We start from the raw sequence: 15,853 nt of genomic DNA on the forward strand, positions 1-15,853 counted from the left end.
GGGGGTGAGCAGCAAAGCCTGACCTGAGGAAGTGAATTCAATAAGATGGAGACTTCACAGTTACCATGGCGTTAAAGTACCTTCAGCACAGTAAATCTCTCTCTCTCTCTCTCTCTCTCTCTCTCTCTGCCTGATTCTCTTATTCTTTCAACAGACACATGTCCCTGCGGTGTATCCAGTAAACTAAATTTAGACCCTCTGGGACAACAGAGAAGGAGCCGCGTGGCCCAGATCTCTGTCTTCCTGTGCTGTGGGCCACATGGCATGCTTGCCTTCTCAGATCTGAGAACCTAGGTTAGATTTGGGTCTAGTGAAGCAGTTGGCACCAGGGGGAAAGACCACACTGGAAACTGTGTACTTCTGTAGCAATGACTTTGGAAAAAGTAAGATGCAGAGGCTTGAAAAATAAAGTTACCATCCAAACAAACATGCTTCCTTAAATGTTATTTGGTTTTACTAACTTGTAAATGTTCTTGTCTTGGGCTACAGTCACAGTGACTGGGGTCTTGGGGTTTATTAGCTCAGCTGACAAAGTACTTGGCTTGTAAACATCTGAGGGTGAATCCCAGGATCCATATTCTAAAAACAAGGAAAAAAATAAATTAAAAATCCAATACAGGTTTAGTCACACATGCTAGTAACCCCAGCACTAGGAGTGGGAAAAGAGAAGGATGAATGCCCTGGCTCACTGGCCAGCCAGCTAGACCAATTAGTGAGTGCCTGACCCCAGCAAAAGACTCGAACTGAAACACAGGGTGGACGGCATCTGAGGAGTGACACAGGAGCAGATCTCTGACCTCCAGACACGTGTGCATGTACCTCACACGTATGAACACATAGGTAGCTGGGCCTCACAAGTGCCCTTCAGAACCTCAGACATTGCAGGAGACAACGGATTGGAACCCAAGGCGTACATTCCTTTAACATTAGAAGACTCCGTATGCATAAAAGACCAGCTCTACCTGACTACAGATGACGCAGCAGTCTCCAAGTGGACTCACGGGAACTGCATCCCAGCATAATGGGCATAGCTGAATTGTGACTGAGAGATGAGGAGATGCTTGTCATGACAAGTGCAGTCTCTTTTTGAAGATGGTTGTGTTTGAGAAGACAAGTTTCTTTCCTTCTCCCTTCCTTTCTTCCTTTCCCTCTTTTTAAAAGATTTATTTATTCATTCCATGTATATGAGCACACTGTAGCTGTCTTCAGACACACCGGACCCCATTACAGATGGTTGTGAGCCACCATGTGGTTGCCGGGAATTGAACTCAGGACCTCTGGAAGAGCAGTCAGTGCTCCTAACCACTGAGCCATCTCTCCAGCCTCTCTCTCTCTGTGTCTCTCTCTCTCTCTTCTTTCTTTCTTTCTTTCTTTCTTTCTTTCTTTCTTTCTTTCTTTCTTTCTCTTTCTTTCTTTCTTCTCTCCCTCCCTCCCTTTCTCCCTCTGTCTCTATTTTCTTCTATCCTTCTCTCTTTCCTTTCTTCTTCTCCTTTCTCCCTTCTCTCTCTCTCTCTCTCTCTCTCTCTCTCTCCCTCTCCCTCTCCCTCTCCCTCTCCCTCTCTCTCGTTTTTGGAGACAGGGTTTCTCTGTGTAGCCTTGGCTGTCCTGGAACTCACTCTGTGGACTGAGTTGCCCTCAGTCTGCCTGCCTCTACCTCCCAAGTGCTGGGATTAAAGGCTGAGAATACAAAATTTGTACACGTTTGCACAGGTAGCTGGGAGTTAGGGAAAAGGAAAATCACATGAGCTACAAGAGAGACATCCAGACTTAGAAAGGCACAAGCTTCCCTGTCTCTCCCTCCTGTGTGCATCTTTCCAGCAACTTCTGAGCAGCCCCATGCTTCAAGACTCTGAGCAGTACAACAGACGGCCACATGCCTTTCTTATGTTGGTGAATGGAATCAGGGCCTGGAGCGTGCTAAGCCCTCCCACGTCATGGAGCTCCACACACAGCCTTGGTTTTCACGTTTATTATGTTTTATATACACAAGTGTTTGACCTTTATGTACCACGAATGTGCTTGCTGCACAAGAAGGTCAGAAGAGGAACCAGAGTTACAAGTGAGTGGGTTGTAGATGCTGTGAGGGAACCCGAGCTCCCTCTCCAGCCCCGGCTTCAGTTTTAAAGTCGTCACTGCATCTCTCTGTCTTTCTGATATTGGTTATGTCATGTTATGCTATTAGTGGCCAACCCGCTCCCCTATTCCTTCACCACCTTGGCCTGCTTTGACTGGGTTCCAGCCACATTTCTTGTGTGTGTGTGTGTGTGTGTGTGTGTGTGTGTGTGTGTGTGTGTGTGTTGTAGAACTGATCTTTCTGAGAGCAATGGTCCACCCTCTCTCAGTGAAGCGCCTCCTTTTGCTTTATGAGACACTACCCGAGGTGTGATGGTTAACACTGACAACTAGACAAGGGTCTGGCATCACCTGGGAGACAAACCTGCCTGGGCATGTCTGTGAGAGAGTTGCTAGCCTGGACTAACTGGTCTCCAGTGCACATGTGGATGAGAACTTGAATATCGCAGTGAGTGTCAGACAACCTGCTGGAGTCGGTTCTTCCTTCCACCATGTGGGATGAGGGCTCAAGCTCAGGCTTGGTGGCAAGAGCCTTTACCAGGGGACCATCATGCCAGCTGGGAGTAGTTTTGTAACTTCATTGCATAGCTCGAATTCGCTCTGTAGAAGACAACGTCAAAAGGCTGGGCACGCCTACATGCTGTCATTTTTTGCTGGGGGAATTGCTGAGAGTCTCTGAATGAACAGTGTCCTTTCAGGTTACTTTAAGACCCTATTGATTCTGTTTGCTGACTCTATAGATTCATTCCTAGGAAAAAACCTCTCTGGCCAGCCTTCTGGAATACCTTTCAGACAGATTCAAAAAGCTTAGCTCAAATGCATCTGTGTTCGGGACAGAGGGACACAAAGCAAGCAGCCCCGAGGCAGGCTTTGCACAGTCTCCTTGGCAAAGGGCCAGTCGATCGGTCCTGCCATGGGAGTGGGTCTTGCAAGTCACCAGCACCCTTCCGGACCTGATATCTGAGGAATGCCTGGGTTGTGATAAACATGAGCTTCCCAGTGGAGTGGCTGCCACGTCACTGCTGGCCTGCAACATTACCTCCTCCACACTGCCTCACCCCACTGTCTCCCCTCCCAGCCTTGTTCTGAACTCTTTCCCCTGTACAAATATAGCAAGAGGTTGGATGGAAAACATGGCCGTTCATGGGCAGATGTAGATGAGACAGGAGGTTTATGTAACTGACTCCCTTCCTCTTTCCAGACAGTTCCTCCGAAAATGAGGTCCCTGATTATGAACAAGAGGGTTATCTTGTTCATAAAGCCATTTTATCCTTACAGAGATACCATTGCTACACACTCTTTCAAGTATTTGAAGAGATTAGAAACTCATTCGGCATCTCTGTTTTCCGCTATACCTCACAGCAGTCTCCGAGGCAGGAGAGCTTTCAAGACTTTACCCAGGATCTCACGACCAATGAGGCACAAATCTGGCCTCCTTGAATCTTCAGTTGCCTCCTCCAAAACTTCCTGAATAGAATGGAGCTCTCACTGGGTTGGCAGACCGAGCAGTTCTAACGTGAGGAAGGAGCGCTCTTAGAGATAGAGCACAGGTCCCAGAAGTTTGGTTCATTAAAAGTAAAAATTACTTTTGGAAATCCATGTATAGGTGACCAATGCAGAGGCTTGGTGTTTCATAGCTTCCTGGGGTCTTGCATTTAATGAGAGTGGGGTTTTGTGGGTCTCAAAGCTCTGAGGAGACAGCATAGTAGCATAGCTCTGGAGGGGTCATTTTAGAAGACAGGCGAGCAAAGGAAAAGTTCTAGAAGATTCATTTTGTGTGTGTGTGTGTGTGTGTGTGTGTGTGTGTGTGTGTGCCTGTGCATGCATCTGGAGGCCAGAGCTCCGTGTTGGATGTAATTTTCTACCTATCTGTACCTTATGATTTGAAGCAGGGTTTCTCTCTGGATCTGAAGCTCCCTGATTTGGCAAGACTGGTTGGCCAGTAACCCCCAGAAACCCTCCTGTTTCTGCCTCCTGATTACAGGCATAAGATACTACAGTTTTTATGTGGGTACTTGGGAATGCAAACTCAGGTTTTGCTGATTGTACTTTGCCAGCCGAGCTAGCTCCATAACATTTTTTTTTTTTTTGAGTCCAGGTTGGTCTAGATCTCACTGGGTGACTGAGGTTGACCTTTAATTTATGATCAGTCCTCCCAAGTGCTAGGAATATGGGAGTGAATCACTCATCTGAGGTTTTTTTTTCCACTCATGTTTATGGTGCCATAGAAGCTGGATTTATGCAGTTGTGGAAGTAGGCCATTAGGGTGGACCCTTGGAGACTATACCTTACCCTGGTTTCAGCCTTGTCTTGGCTTTCTGTCTGCCATGGTATGGACTCCATCATACACTCTTTTTCTTCCTTCCTTCCTTCCTTCCTTCCTTCCTTCCTTCCTTTCTTTTTTTATTAGATACTCTGTATTTACATTTGAGATGTTTTCCCTTTAAATCACACACTTTTGCCACCATGACCTGAGTGACTCTTAGGCCTCTGCACCCTGAGAGAATAACACTTCTAACTGTGAGCCAACGCAGGGCTTTTCTCCCTTAAGCTGCCTCTGACAAGTATTTTGGTCACTGAGATGCAAAAGTGAGATATAGCTATGCAGGTGGCCACAGCTGGTCACAGCTGGCCACAGCTGGCTCAGGAAAGTGTTGAATGTGGGTACCACTTTGTGGAAGTGTCTCAAGAGACCTTCCTTACTTGGGATGTGTAGATTGTCCTGAAATTTTTTCTATTTTAATGCTAATTCCACTTCCCCAAGAAGTCCTGCCTAGTCACTACTCAGGACTTCATCAGAACCTTCCCATTTTAATTAGTAAAATAAGAGCAAATGCCAGTGATTGGGTGGGGCAAAGGAGGTGGAGAAAGAGGGTCAGAGGTGAGAGGACCAGGGAGGACCTAGAGAGAATTCGAAGATAGACTTCGGAAAGGATGAATTGGATCCAGGTAGGCTTAATTTGTGTTAAGTATCAATGAACATTTAAGGATTTTATGGGTCTAATAGCTCATATAGAAGGGCAGCTTGTATCTTTGTCTATTTGATGTAATAGAATTGAGTAGAGGGTTTGTGAATTTAGAGTTTGATATATAAACTTGAATGAAAAGTTATTGGGCCTTAGAGATGTGTTTGTGTTGGGATTTGGGGTAAAGAAACACCCCGGGACAGAGGCAGTAACCAAGGCAGAGTAAACCGCCAGTGGAGGGAGAATGCAGAGTGAGACCATGGTGGTGGCTCAGACTGAGCGACAGAGGCGCACACGGCTCGGCTCCGTACTAGAAGTGGGCCTTCGGAGTGAGACCTCAGAGTCGATAAAGAGATAAGAACAAATTGTTTTTTAATATGTACTGAAACAGAAATGGCTCTCACTTTTTTGAGATCTCACATGTATTGTTGTTCCAAGTGGTTTTGGGGTTGTGACATCTGTGTGGAAAGTAAAAATCCCATTTGCAGCAATGAGCGATCTTTCACCGCGCCCAGGGCTTGGAGGTGTCCTGGAGACTCAGGCAAGCTCATTGGCGAGTGGAGCCATTCTGCTATCAAGGGGTCTGACTCACAAATGCACCATGAGCAGATGAGGCCTGGGCTGACCATGGCCCCCTGTGGAGTATCTTGGGTCTGACAGGGCACTCGGAACTGTGAATGCTGACAAGTTTAGAAGTTAGTGGTAACTTGGGGACTTCATTTCAATTCTAAAAACATCTAGTTCTAACCTGTAATTCTGAATGGCAATTTAGTACCACTTTCAGAAGAAAATCGTCACAGCAGAGGTACTAGAAAGAAAATTAAAAAGAAATCAAAATCCTTCCGGTTCCTAACAGTCACCATTCTAAATCATGTGGTCTGTGTCCTTCCAGCCACATTTTGTGTGTGACTATAGTGTCGTGATTTTATTGCCCTCATAATAAAATTGGTTAGAACTCAACCGACTGACTGGCTCTCTCTCTTCTTATTCCCCCCAGTTCATAATGCTTCAGCTAACATCGTCTTAGACACACAGCTGGGTTCAATATCCTCCAATCTCTGCACAGTCCTCTTCAGCATTCCAGTATTTTTGTAGTAAATGCACTTCAGCTGCCTACCACAGACACTGGTACAACCTGCTCCCTCTGGGCACCCAGAGAGTCCTGACCCTTCTTTTTCTGTGTCACTTCATGGGGCATATGCTTGCCACCTTTGTCACAGAGGGTCTAGCACATTTAGGGATACTCGCTGTGTTTCATGGATCGCCACTGTTGGTAGCCGTTTGTGCCACACCCAAAGATGGCGCCGGCTTCCGGCCGATGATTCAGCAAACAGAGCTGTTGTCCAGCCCGAGGGACGTAGTGCGCATGTGTCACACCCGTCACAGCCCGCTCTCGGGGCATGCTAAGGGCGCACCAATCAGGTAGTGACACGAGTCTCCTGGACATATATAAGCAGCGCACTTTTCTTCCTCGAGGTCCCCTGCTCAAGAGTACTGTACAATAAAGGTTGTTCGCAGAAGAACCCTGTTGCCACTCGTCGTTCTTGCTGGCGAGACATTAGGCGCGTGACACACCACCATTAACCAGACCCTTTGTTACTGATGTTAACAAGAAAAGACCTCGCTACACTGTGTATTCCAGAGTGGCCTCAAACTCATAGCAATCCTCCAGCCTCAGTTTCCCTGGAGCTGGGAGCCATCCTGCCCTGCCGGTAACAATCTGTATCTTTTGGAATGAACTCTATTCTTAACTAATATTTTATATAAATTAACTTTATAAGAGTCCAGTATTGTTTTCATACTATCATTCAGTTCTCAAAAGTAATAATAAAAGCATTCAGAACTATACTAAGGGATTATTGCATTAAAAGATGAAGACGGGCTTATGCATTTGAAAACAGTAGTCAAGGGCTCAGGCGAGGGAGGCGTGGCTCAGAGGGAAAAGAAGGCGCTCCCTGTCAAACCTGACTTCCTGAGTTTAATGCCTGGGACCTGCATGGTAGGAGAGAAGCAACTCCTCAAAGTTACCCTCTGACATCTTCATATGTGTACAGTGGCACGGACTTCTGTGTGTGGGTAAAAACACAAACAGAAACACACACGCTATAATTTTTTTTTTAAAAGAAAGCAATAGTTAAAATGCCTACTTGGAACATGTTGGAAAACAGAAACCAAAATGTTAACAATGGCTCTATTAGGGTGATGTGATCTTAATTAGTTTTATTTTCCTTTTATGCTCATTAGCAAAGGCTTTCTAAATAATAGCTATTTTGGGGTCACATAACTATAAAAATGGGGCTCTTAAAAACCCTCCCAGCTACAGACAAGCTTCTTTACTTTTCTAGGTTTCATTTCCTTTATATATAACACTGAAATCCCAGTGATTTCTGCTCCTTAGAGAGACGATTGAGAGTGATCAACCAAACACACGAAAGCACTTCACAGACAACACATACAGCGTGATGTTCAGGACACGACAGTCACCACCATCTTGGTTATCACCAGACTTTTTTCTTCTTGGAAACAAGTACTTCATAAATCGCCGCCATGGGTAAGGCCTCAGATGGCCTGGGGTTTGGGGTCCGATCTGAATCGGTACACTGGACCCCTCTTCATCCCTGTGAGCTGCCCTCCGGTACTTGGCCTCTAATCAGACTTTATACACTGGCCCTGTTTCCCTCGGTAAAGTCAAACTCAAGCCCACATCGGAGCCTCTGCAGACATTTTTTTCTACCTGGGTTGTCCTCTTAGTTTGCCATAGTTGGTTTTTGGTTTTAGTGTGGGAGGTGCTTCTTCAGATGCCTCCCTGGGCGCCCAGCCAACAGTCACCCCTACACACACTCGGTTGATTCAAGATTAGCCTTCTGGGATTTCCATCATGACGTTACAAGGGTTTGTGTGCTTGTTTTATTCTATCACACACACACACACACACACACACACACACACACACACACATACACACGTTGCTTGACCTGTCAGAGACGGCACCTAAACAGGGCTGGAGGGCTCCTAGGTGCTCAATTCACCATAGGTGCTGAAGTTAATGATTAAACTTGACCCCTTTCTACGGAAGCTCCGTAGTCACCGCGGGACCAGAAGCGGCAGAATAAACAGTACAAGAAAGCCCCTTGGGCACTCCTCTAATGGCCAATCCGTTTGGAGGTGCCTCTCGTTCGAAGGAGTTGTGCTGGAAAAAGTGGGGGTTGAAACCAAACAGCCAAATTCCGCCATCAGGAAGCGTATCCGGGTGCAGCTCAGTAAGAACGGCAGGAAGATCGTGCCCAGAGATGGCTGCTTGAACTTCATTGAGGAAAACACGATGAGGTTCCGGTTGCTGGATTTGGTTGAAAAGGTGATATTCCTGGAGCGCGCTTTAAGGTTGTTAAAGTAGCCAATGTGTGTATTTTGGCTCTGTACAAAGGCAAGAAGGAAAGACCAAGATCTTAAAATTTCACAATGCAAACACAGTAATAAATTTTCATATTCTGAAAAAAAAAAAAAAGACTCAAAGTAAACCAAACAAGACCGCCTGTTTCTCAGCCCCCTCTACCATGCGACCGTATTCACAGCACTCGACTTCAAACTAAGTTCTTAAAGAGCCTACCGGAAAACGGATGGCTGCAAAGTAGAAAAAAAACCGCCATAAAATTCTAGCAAGTCAACCTGGGAGATGATTAGGAAACATACGTGCATGTGTATCTTGAATGTTGTGAGACACTTTGAGGTGATGTGGGGTGAAGGAGCTGGCCTAAGGAACCAGGAGGGGAGGAGGCAGCCGGCCACCCTCAGCCTCAGACTGGGGCCTACCTGTTTGGGGCTGGTCTCAGCTTGCCTAAGCGAACCTGCCCTTACACCCCCAAGCCCCATGGGTGGGCAGAGGCTGATGCCAATGTTTGTACCCATTGGATCCTAGAAGCTGGAATGAATACAAGAGAATTATTGAGAACACCGCCTTTTGCATGTGGAGTAGAGGCGACTCACGAGCTTTTGCAAGAAACCCCAGTAAGGAATTCTCCAAGTATGAACAATCAGACAGCTTTAAAAAGAACAGGCTCAGGTCTGAGATTTGTACCTCAGCCGAGGCTCTCTCTGGCTTTGATCTGTAGCCCACAATCTAGGAGTGGTGACCATATACCTGTGATCCCAGCATTGGACAGATGGACGGACGGTCACAAGTTCAAACTTGAAGCCAGCTTGGGATACAGGAGCCCTGTCCCACAGCACCCAATTAAAAAACAGTAACAATTACAGGTTTAGTTTGTATTTATCAACAACATTGTTTGCTACAAGGTAATGTTGAGAAGGGTTTTTTTGTTTGTTTGTTTTAACTCCTTTTTTTAAAAAACTCCTTTATTTGATTTTTGTGCTGCTTCTTTGAGGCAAAAGTTTTTATCCCTTGAAAGTCTTCAAGAAGCAAGAGCAATATCCTCATTTGGGAGACTAAATAAAGATTATGGAGTTATTTTGAGGAAGGGCTCTTTTGAGAAGGACCCACTGATTTGAAATGACTCCAGTCAATACTCTGGAAGCCTGTATAGAAACGACCCGAGACAAAGAATGCAGACTGAGTTCTTAGTACTTGAAAGAAGACCTCTTAATGGTTTTTTTTAAAAAACATATATTTTATTTGTTTTTAGTTATGTGCATACGTGTCTGTGTGTGTGGCCAGGGCCAGCGGGACTGCAGGTGTGGGAACAGGCCATCAGCTCTCTGGAGCTGCAGGCAGCAGTGAGCAGCCCGACGTAGGTGCTGGGAACTGAACTCCCGTCCTCTGCCAGCACAGCCAGCCCTCTTACCTACTGAGACATCTCTCCAGGATCCGCAATTCAGTGTTTTAAAGATCACAAAAAGTTGCTGAGTGTAGTGGTATATGTCTTTAATCCCAGCACTCAGGAGACAGAGACAGGCCCTTCTCAACGAGCCCAGTTTAAGATAGTGAAACCCTATTTTGAACAGCTACTAAAGTGACCAGAAAGAAGAGTTGCTAATTGTGCATTAGCCACGGTAGGTATAGAATTAGAGAGCAGGGTGAAGGTTTAGCTCAGTGGTGGAAAACGTACTTAGCATGTGGGAGACCTTCAGTTCTGTCCCCAGTACCAACAGACGAATAAGCAAACAGTTATTATTTAGTTTAGGGACAAATGAAAAAGTAGAATAACATTTTTTCTTTTTTAAAGATTTATTTATTTATTATATATAAGTACACTGCAGCTGTCTTCAGACACACCAGAAGAGGGCGTCAGATCTCATTACAGATGGTTGTGAGCCACCATGTGGTTGCTGGGAATTGAACTCAGGACCTCTGGAAGAGCAGTCAGTGCTCTTAACTGTTGAGCCATTTCTCCAGCCTTTAGGATAATATTTCTGAGAACATTGTCTTATTTGAAATTTCAAATGCTTAGACAGGGGAAATAATATTCTCCCAAAAATGGTGTTAAATGATTCTAGAACAGTCTGTGTGATAGTTAAGAGATTAAGATGCTAACATTATGGTTGTGCATGAAGAAGTTCAAATAAAAGTCATGAAAAATAATTTGTTTTTGGGAGGGGCAGCATTAGGGTTCTGCATGTTTGGCAAGTGCTCTACTACTGAACTACACAATTAGCAAGATTAGCGATATTTTTAATTAATATTTACATTAATTTAAAAGTAATAATTAATTATTTTTAATATAATTATAAATTAATAGAAATAGTATTAATAAAACTAGTATTATTTTACACAACGTGTGTTTTAAAACGAGTGCAAAAGTAGTATCTCAGAGGCAGAAGACAGGAGTCTTCGGTCAAGAGCAACAGTTCAGTTCCCAGCAGCGACACTGGTCGGGCAGCTTGTAACTCCAATTAGAGGGGGATTTCATGTCTGTGACCTCCACAGGCACCTACAGGCCTCCACAGGCACGCACATGCACGTACCCATTTCCCAGACACACGTAATTAAAAATGCAAAACACAAACGTTAAAGAAACAAGATCCCCAATTCCAACATGGTTTGAAGGTGAAATGCTCCTCCTAGATTTAAGCGTTTGAACACTTTGTCCCCGATGCTGAGTTACTTTGGGAAGGTTGTGGAACTCTGAGGAGAACTGTAAGGCACAACCAACCACTTTACACTTGACGTTGTTTGGTCTGGAATTGTATCACAGCAGTGACAGTAACTATGACAACTACAGACGTTTGGCTTTTTTCTGTGTACATCCCCAGCCGGGCTGATTAAGGCAGGGTGACGACAAGGTCAACTTCTATATGTCACCTCTTTATTTGGAAGTCCTGTTTCAATAGCAGTCTCTTTCTGAAAGATGCAAAGCCTCCGGAGGAGGGCAGGTTCTGGGGTGTCACAGTAGCTATGTCTTCTGGGAAGTCACTTATTATGTCTCAGTTTTATTAACTGGAAAAAAAATAGAAACAATCACATTTTTCAAGTCATTTTAAAACTTATTTTTATTAGAAATATGAAGATTCAACTCCTAATGTATATTCTCAGTGGGAAGCAAAGTCTGGCTGATATTAATTTAGCATCATTTTAGATGTTATTAATAGTAGTTTTGCCTTTGCATTTTGTATCTACCTGCAGCTTATTTAATTTTTCATTTTTATTGGAGACAAGTGCTTTCTGTGTAATCGTGCTAGCCTGGAGACTTAAACTTTTGGTAATCCCTCTGCCTCAGCTTTCTGGGTTCTATGTGGTTACCACTGTGTTGGTTCTGCAACTGTGACAAGCCATAAATGTTGGCCTTGGCAGCTGCTGACCTACTGTGTCAGTTGTCTTCTTAGGATATCGGGTTCTGCCAGAGACTGGTTCTCCAGGCTGGCAGCCTCAGGGTCAGGTGACCAGGGATCGCAGCCAACTCTCCAACCCCTTTAAAAGCTGTCTGATTTCTTAATCTTGCTTGGTCATGTCGCACTCTGAGATGGAGGTGCTTCACTTGGTAATGGAGACCATTGAACTGGCTCGTAAACCCAGAAACAAACGGCAGCCATTATCACTGTTAATTGTTGTGATTTTATTCCCTATTTTGTGCAACGATGTCTTTTGTATTCCAGGCTGGACTCAAATTCACTACATAGCCCAGGATAACCTTGATCTCTTCACCCCTGCATTCTTCCTCCATCGTCAACATGGACGAGAATACAGCTGGATATAACCATGCTTGGCCAGATTGTGTGTGTGTGTGTGTGTGTGTGTGTGTGTGTGTTCCTACTCTTGCACACCACCATACCTGATTTGTGTGGTGCTGGGATTGAACCCAGGTCTTTGAGAAGCCTAGAAACACACTCTACCAATGTGCTACTTCTCCACCTTTGACTAAGTCTCTTGAGAGACATGTTAGGAGCGTCTGAGAGTGTCCCCTCTCCCTGTAATCCTGGCAGGACTCTGGTGGGGCTTGGGGGGCAGAATGGCACTGTCACTTTTCCTACAGCTTTCCCAATTTCTTTTGGGGTTTGCAGTTGAGTTTAGTAACAGAGGAAAAAGGCTGAACTGCATGTGAGCCTGGTTTTCATCCTTCAGAGATGATGCCCAAATGCTATTTATATCCCAAATCCATGATCTGGGTGTGAAGGCTTCTGGGTTCTTAGGTGGAGCGATTGTCACTTAATACCTTAGCATATGAATGATGAGTTTTCTAGACCAGGTATAGACTCAGGTCATTATTTCTCTCTGAGCCTGGTTTAGTCCTCGAAAGAAAATCTTATCTTGTCCCAGCCACGGACTTGGACGTTGTGAGCTGGGGTTAGCACTGAACCAGTGTAGTCAGCTGTACTTGGCTTTTATGTGAGCCAGGCAGGCCCTTAAAGGGGAGAGCTAGTCTTTCCTTTAGTAAACAAACCCTTGTTAAACACCCAGATGCTGCAAGGGATAAATAGTGAAGAAACACTGCTTGACAAGGCTCTCCTAATGTCAGGAGGGGTTTCAGGAACCCAGTGGCTTCTTGGACTGGCATAGTGCTGGCAGGGCATTGCCCAGGAGGGGACAAAGTCCACCGATGCCCTTGTAGTCTCTCCATAGCTGCTCTGCATTTTGAACCCTTATTTGGAGCTCAAACACTTTCATCAAAGTAGCCAGGGAGTAATTAAAAATCGTTAAAACCACACTTCCTCTTCCTCAGCTTCCTCAGAATCAAAAGAACAAGCCTAGAGTCAAGTGGCCCAAGTTGCCTGGATGGTTTCTGTTAACCACTAGGCTACCATCTGCATGAGTTAGGGCTGGGACTTTCCAGTGCCTTCTTGCCAAGTCCAGAGCAAGTAAGGCAAAGACCTAACCCAGGCCAGCTCTGTCTGTGGTCTCCTAGCTCATGTGATGACCCTCGCCTACCATTCTGTAAGGAGGGAGAATGATCCTGTCTGTGGCACACACAGGAAGACAAGCTGCTAAAAGCTTCAGGAACGTTCCGAGGTCATGTGGTGACTCAGGACTTAAGAGCAGGGAAAGCAGTCAGGCTTCCGGTCCTTCCGGTTTTACTGCCTTAGCCCAGGTCTTGCTGTATCTCTAAATCCTCAAATGCAGTTGGAGCAGAGGGCGGTGGGTGTGAACAGGTTCCACGTTAGCTCCACTCGTTAAGGACAAGGACTAGAAGTGGCTCACCCTCCCAAAAAGTCTGCTGCAAACCCGTTTTAATTTCAGTGAGCACGGCTTAGAAGGAGCTCTCCTCCACCCTGTTCCCCAAGCACACAAATTCGTCTTTTCTATCAGAGGCTGGTATTTCACAGTGACTGCTGGTGGCAGTCTATACGGGCTGGATCTCCAGCTGCTGGTAAGCAAGTATGTGCTATTTATAGCTCTCTCTCTCTCTCTGTGTGCTCAAAGGAATGGAATTTTTTTTTTCTTCTGAGGAATATTGAAGCTGCAACAGGATGTGCCCTCTGGTAGAGACAAGATCACTGGAATCACGTCTAATGTTCTTCTCAGAGTTGAGACTAAGTCAGAGTCCCCTGGAGGGTTTGTTAAAACAGATTACCAGGCAAGGAGGCCCACGCCTATGACTTCGGCACTGAGAAGGCAAAGGCAGGAATATCACAAGTTCAAGGTCAGCCTGGTCTATGGAGAAAGATTGTGCCTCAACAAAACAACAGGACAAAATTCCACATGGGCTGGGGAGATTGCTCAGTGGGTAAAGTACTTGTTTGCAGGTGTGAGGGCTGGTGTTCAAATTCCCAGTACCCACATAAATGTTGAGTGGGTATAGTGACCCTTCCCCCGTAATCTCTTCACTGAGAAAGCAGAGATGATCTCTTTGGAGTAAGCTAACCATCTAGCCTGGTCAAACCAGTGAGATCTGTGTTCAAGTGAGAGACCCCGCCCCCCACATGTCATTACTGTTCTAGAGTCTTTGATTAGGTGGAGTCTTAAGGCAGTGCCACACTCTGGTGGCTTAGACAGCAGATATCTGTTCATCACTATTCTGAAGGCTGATGATCCCAAGACCAAAGTGTTGATGTCACCTGGTTTACAGACAGTGTCTTTTTGCTAACCTTACATGTTGGCCATGGGACACAGCTTTCTGTGATCTTGGATATGGAACTAATTCCACCACAGGGGTTTCCCCTGGTGACAAAGTCTTTTCCAAAGGGTACCATTACTTTAGAAGGTAGGATTTCAACACATTTATTTTATGGGAGCTATAAATCTTCAACCCGTAAAGGCAGGTCTGGGGTTTGGCCCTCAACTGAGAATTTCCAACACTGTAGGGAAAACTCTGGCTGCTGGTTCTAAACCCACGCTCTGGGATAACCACTTTATTTTACTTTATTTTTAAGATAGGATTATGGCTGGGTATGGTCTCAAACTCATTATGTAGCAAACAATGACCTTGAATTTCTGAGTTTCCTACTTCTATTTCCCAAGGATTAGGATTACAGAGTTAAAACACTACACCTGGGCTTTGTGTACTCTAAGCAAGCACTCTCTCAAATAAGTTACATCTTCGGTCCCTGTGGCTCTGTTTTGCTGGGTGAAGGGTGTTTCAGTAAATATTAAGAAATAAAATGGTTTATCTTTTAATCTGCCCGAGGTCTTACTCCTTAGGCCCGATTTTAGTACGGAGACTCCCACACCTCTGTCGCTCAGTTTGAGCCACCCCCGTGGCCTAACTTTGTCCATGCAACTCCCTTCCCTGGCGGTTTTTCATTGCCTGTTTTCCGCCTCTGTCTTGGGGTGTTTCTTTACCCCAAAATCCCACATAAACACAGCTATATAGTCCATTAGCTTTTCATACAGGGTTATGTGTTCAATTCTCAATCCACAAACCCTCTACACAACAAAATTTTATCAAATAGACACAGATACAAACTACCCTTCTATATGAGATATTAGACCTATAAAATCCTTAATGTTCATAGCTGTTTAATGCCAGTTAAGCCCACCTGGAACTAGCTGGTCTTTGTGGACTTCCATGTTGGAGTTTCTCTTTCCCCTCATCCTCTGACCTCTCCTCCCTTATCTTCTCTCTCCCCACCTCCCTTCCCCTGCCCAGTCACTGGTTCTCCTTTATTTTACTAATTAAAATGGGAAGACTCAGATGAAGTCATCTCTTGAGTACGTGACTGGGCAGCTCTTCTTGGGGGAGTGGAATTAACATTAAAGTGGAACAGCTTCAGGACAACCCACAGAAGGGTACAGGTATATGAGAAGGGTTGTCTTTCATGGTAGCAGAGGAGACCAAAGCAATATATTGACATGCACCAGTGCTTCCTAGAGAATGGCGTTCTGTCCTCGTCAAATCAGGTCAGTGGTTTCTGGACCAGTGTTCAGAATAGAGGTGTTACTTTATCAATAGTAATAATAATATCATCAACAGCGTGTTCATAACATT

At 45.1% G+C, this 15,853-nt stretch overlaps 1 pseudogene across 1 annotated transcript; it reads left to right on the forward strand.

Moving 5' to 3' along the window:
* The first annotated feature begins 7,586 nt into the window (after positions 1–7,586).
* Positions 7,587–8,489, forward strand: LOC308430458 (small ribosomal subunit protein uS12-like; annotated as a pseudogene). The gene is made up of 2 exons: positions 7,587–7,634; positions 8,116–8,489. The product of its transcript is annotated as a small ribosomal subunit protein uS12-like (transcript).
* The last annotated feature ends 7,364 nt before the right edge of the window (positions 8,490–15,853 follow it).

The sequence above is a fragment of the Micromys minutus genome (assembly GCF_963924665.1).
Source record: "Micromys minutus genome assembly, chromosome: 15".
Classification (NCBI taxonomy): domain Eukaryota; kingdom Metazoa; phylum Chordata; class Mammalia; order Rodentia; family Muridae; genus Micromys; species Micromys minutus.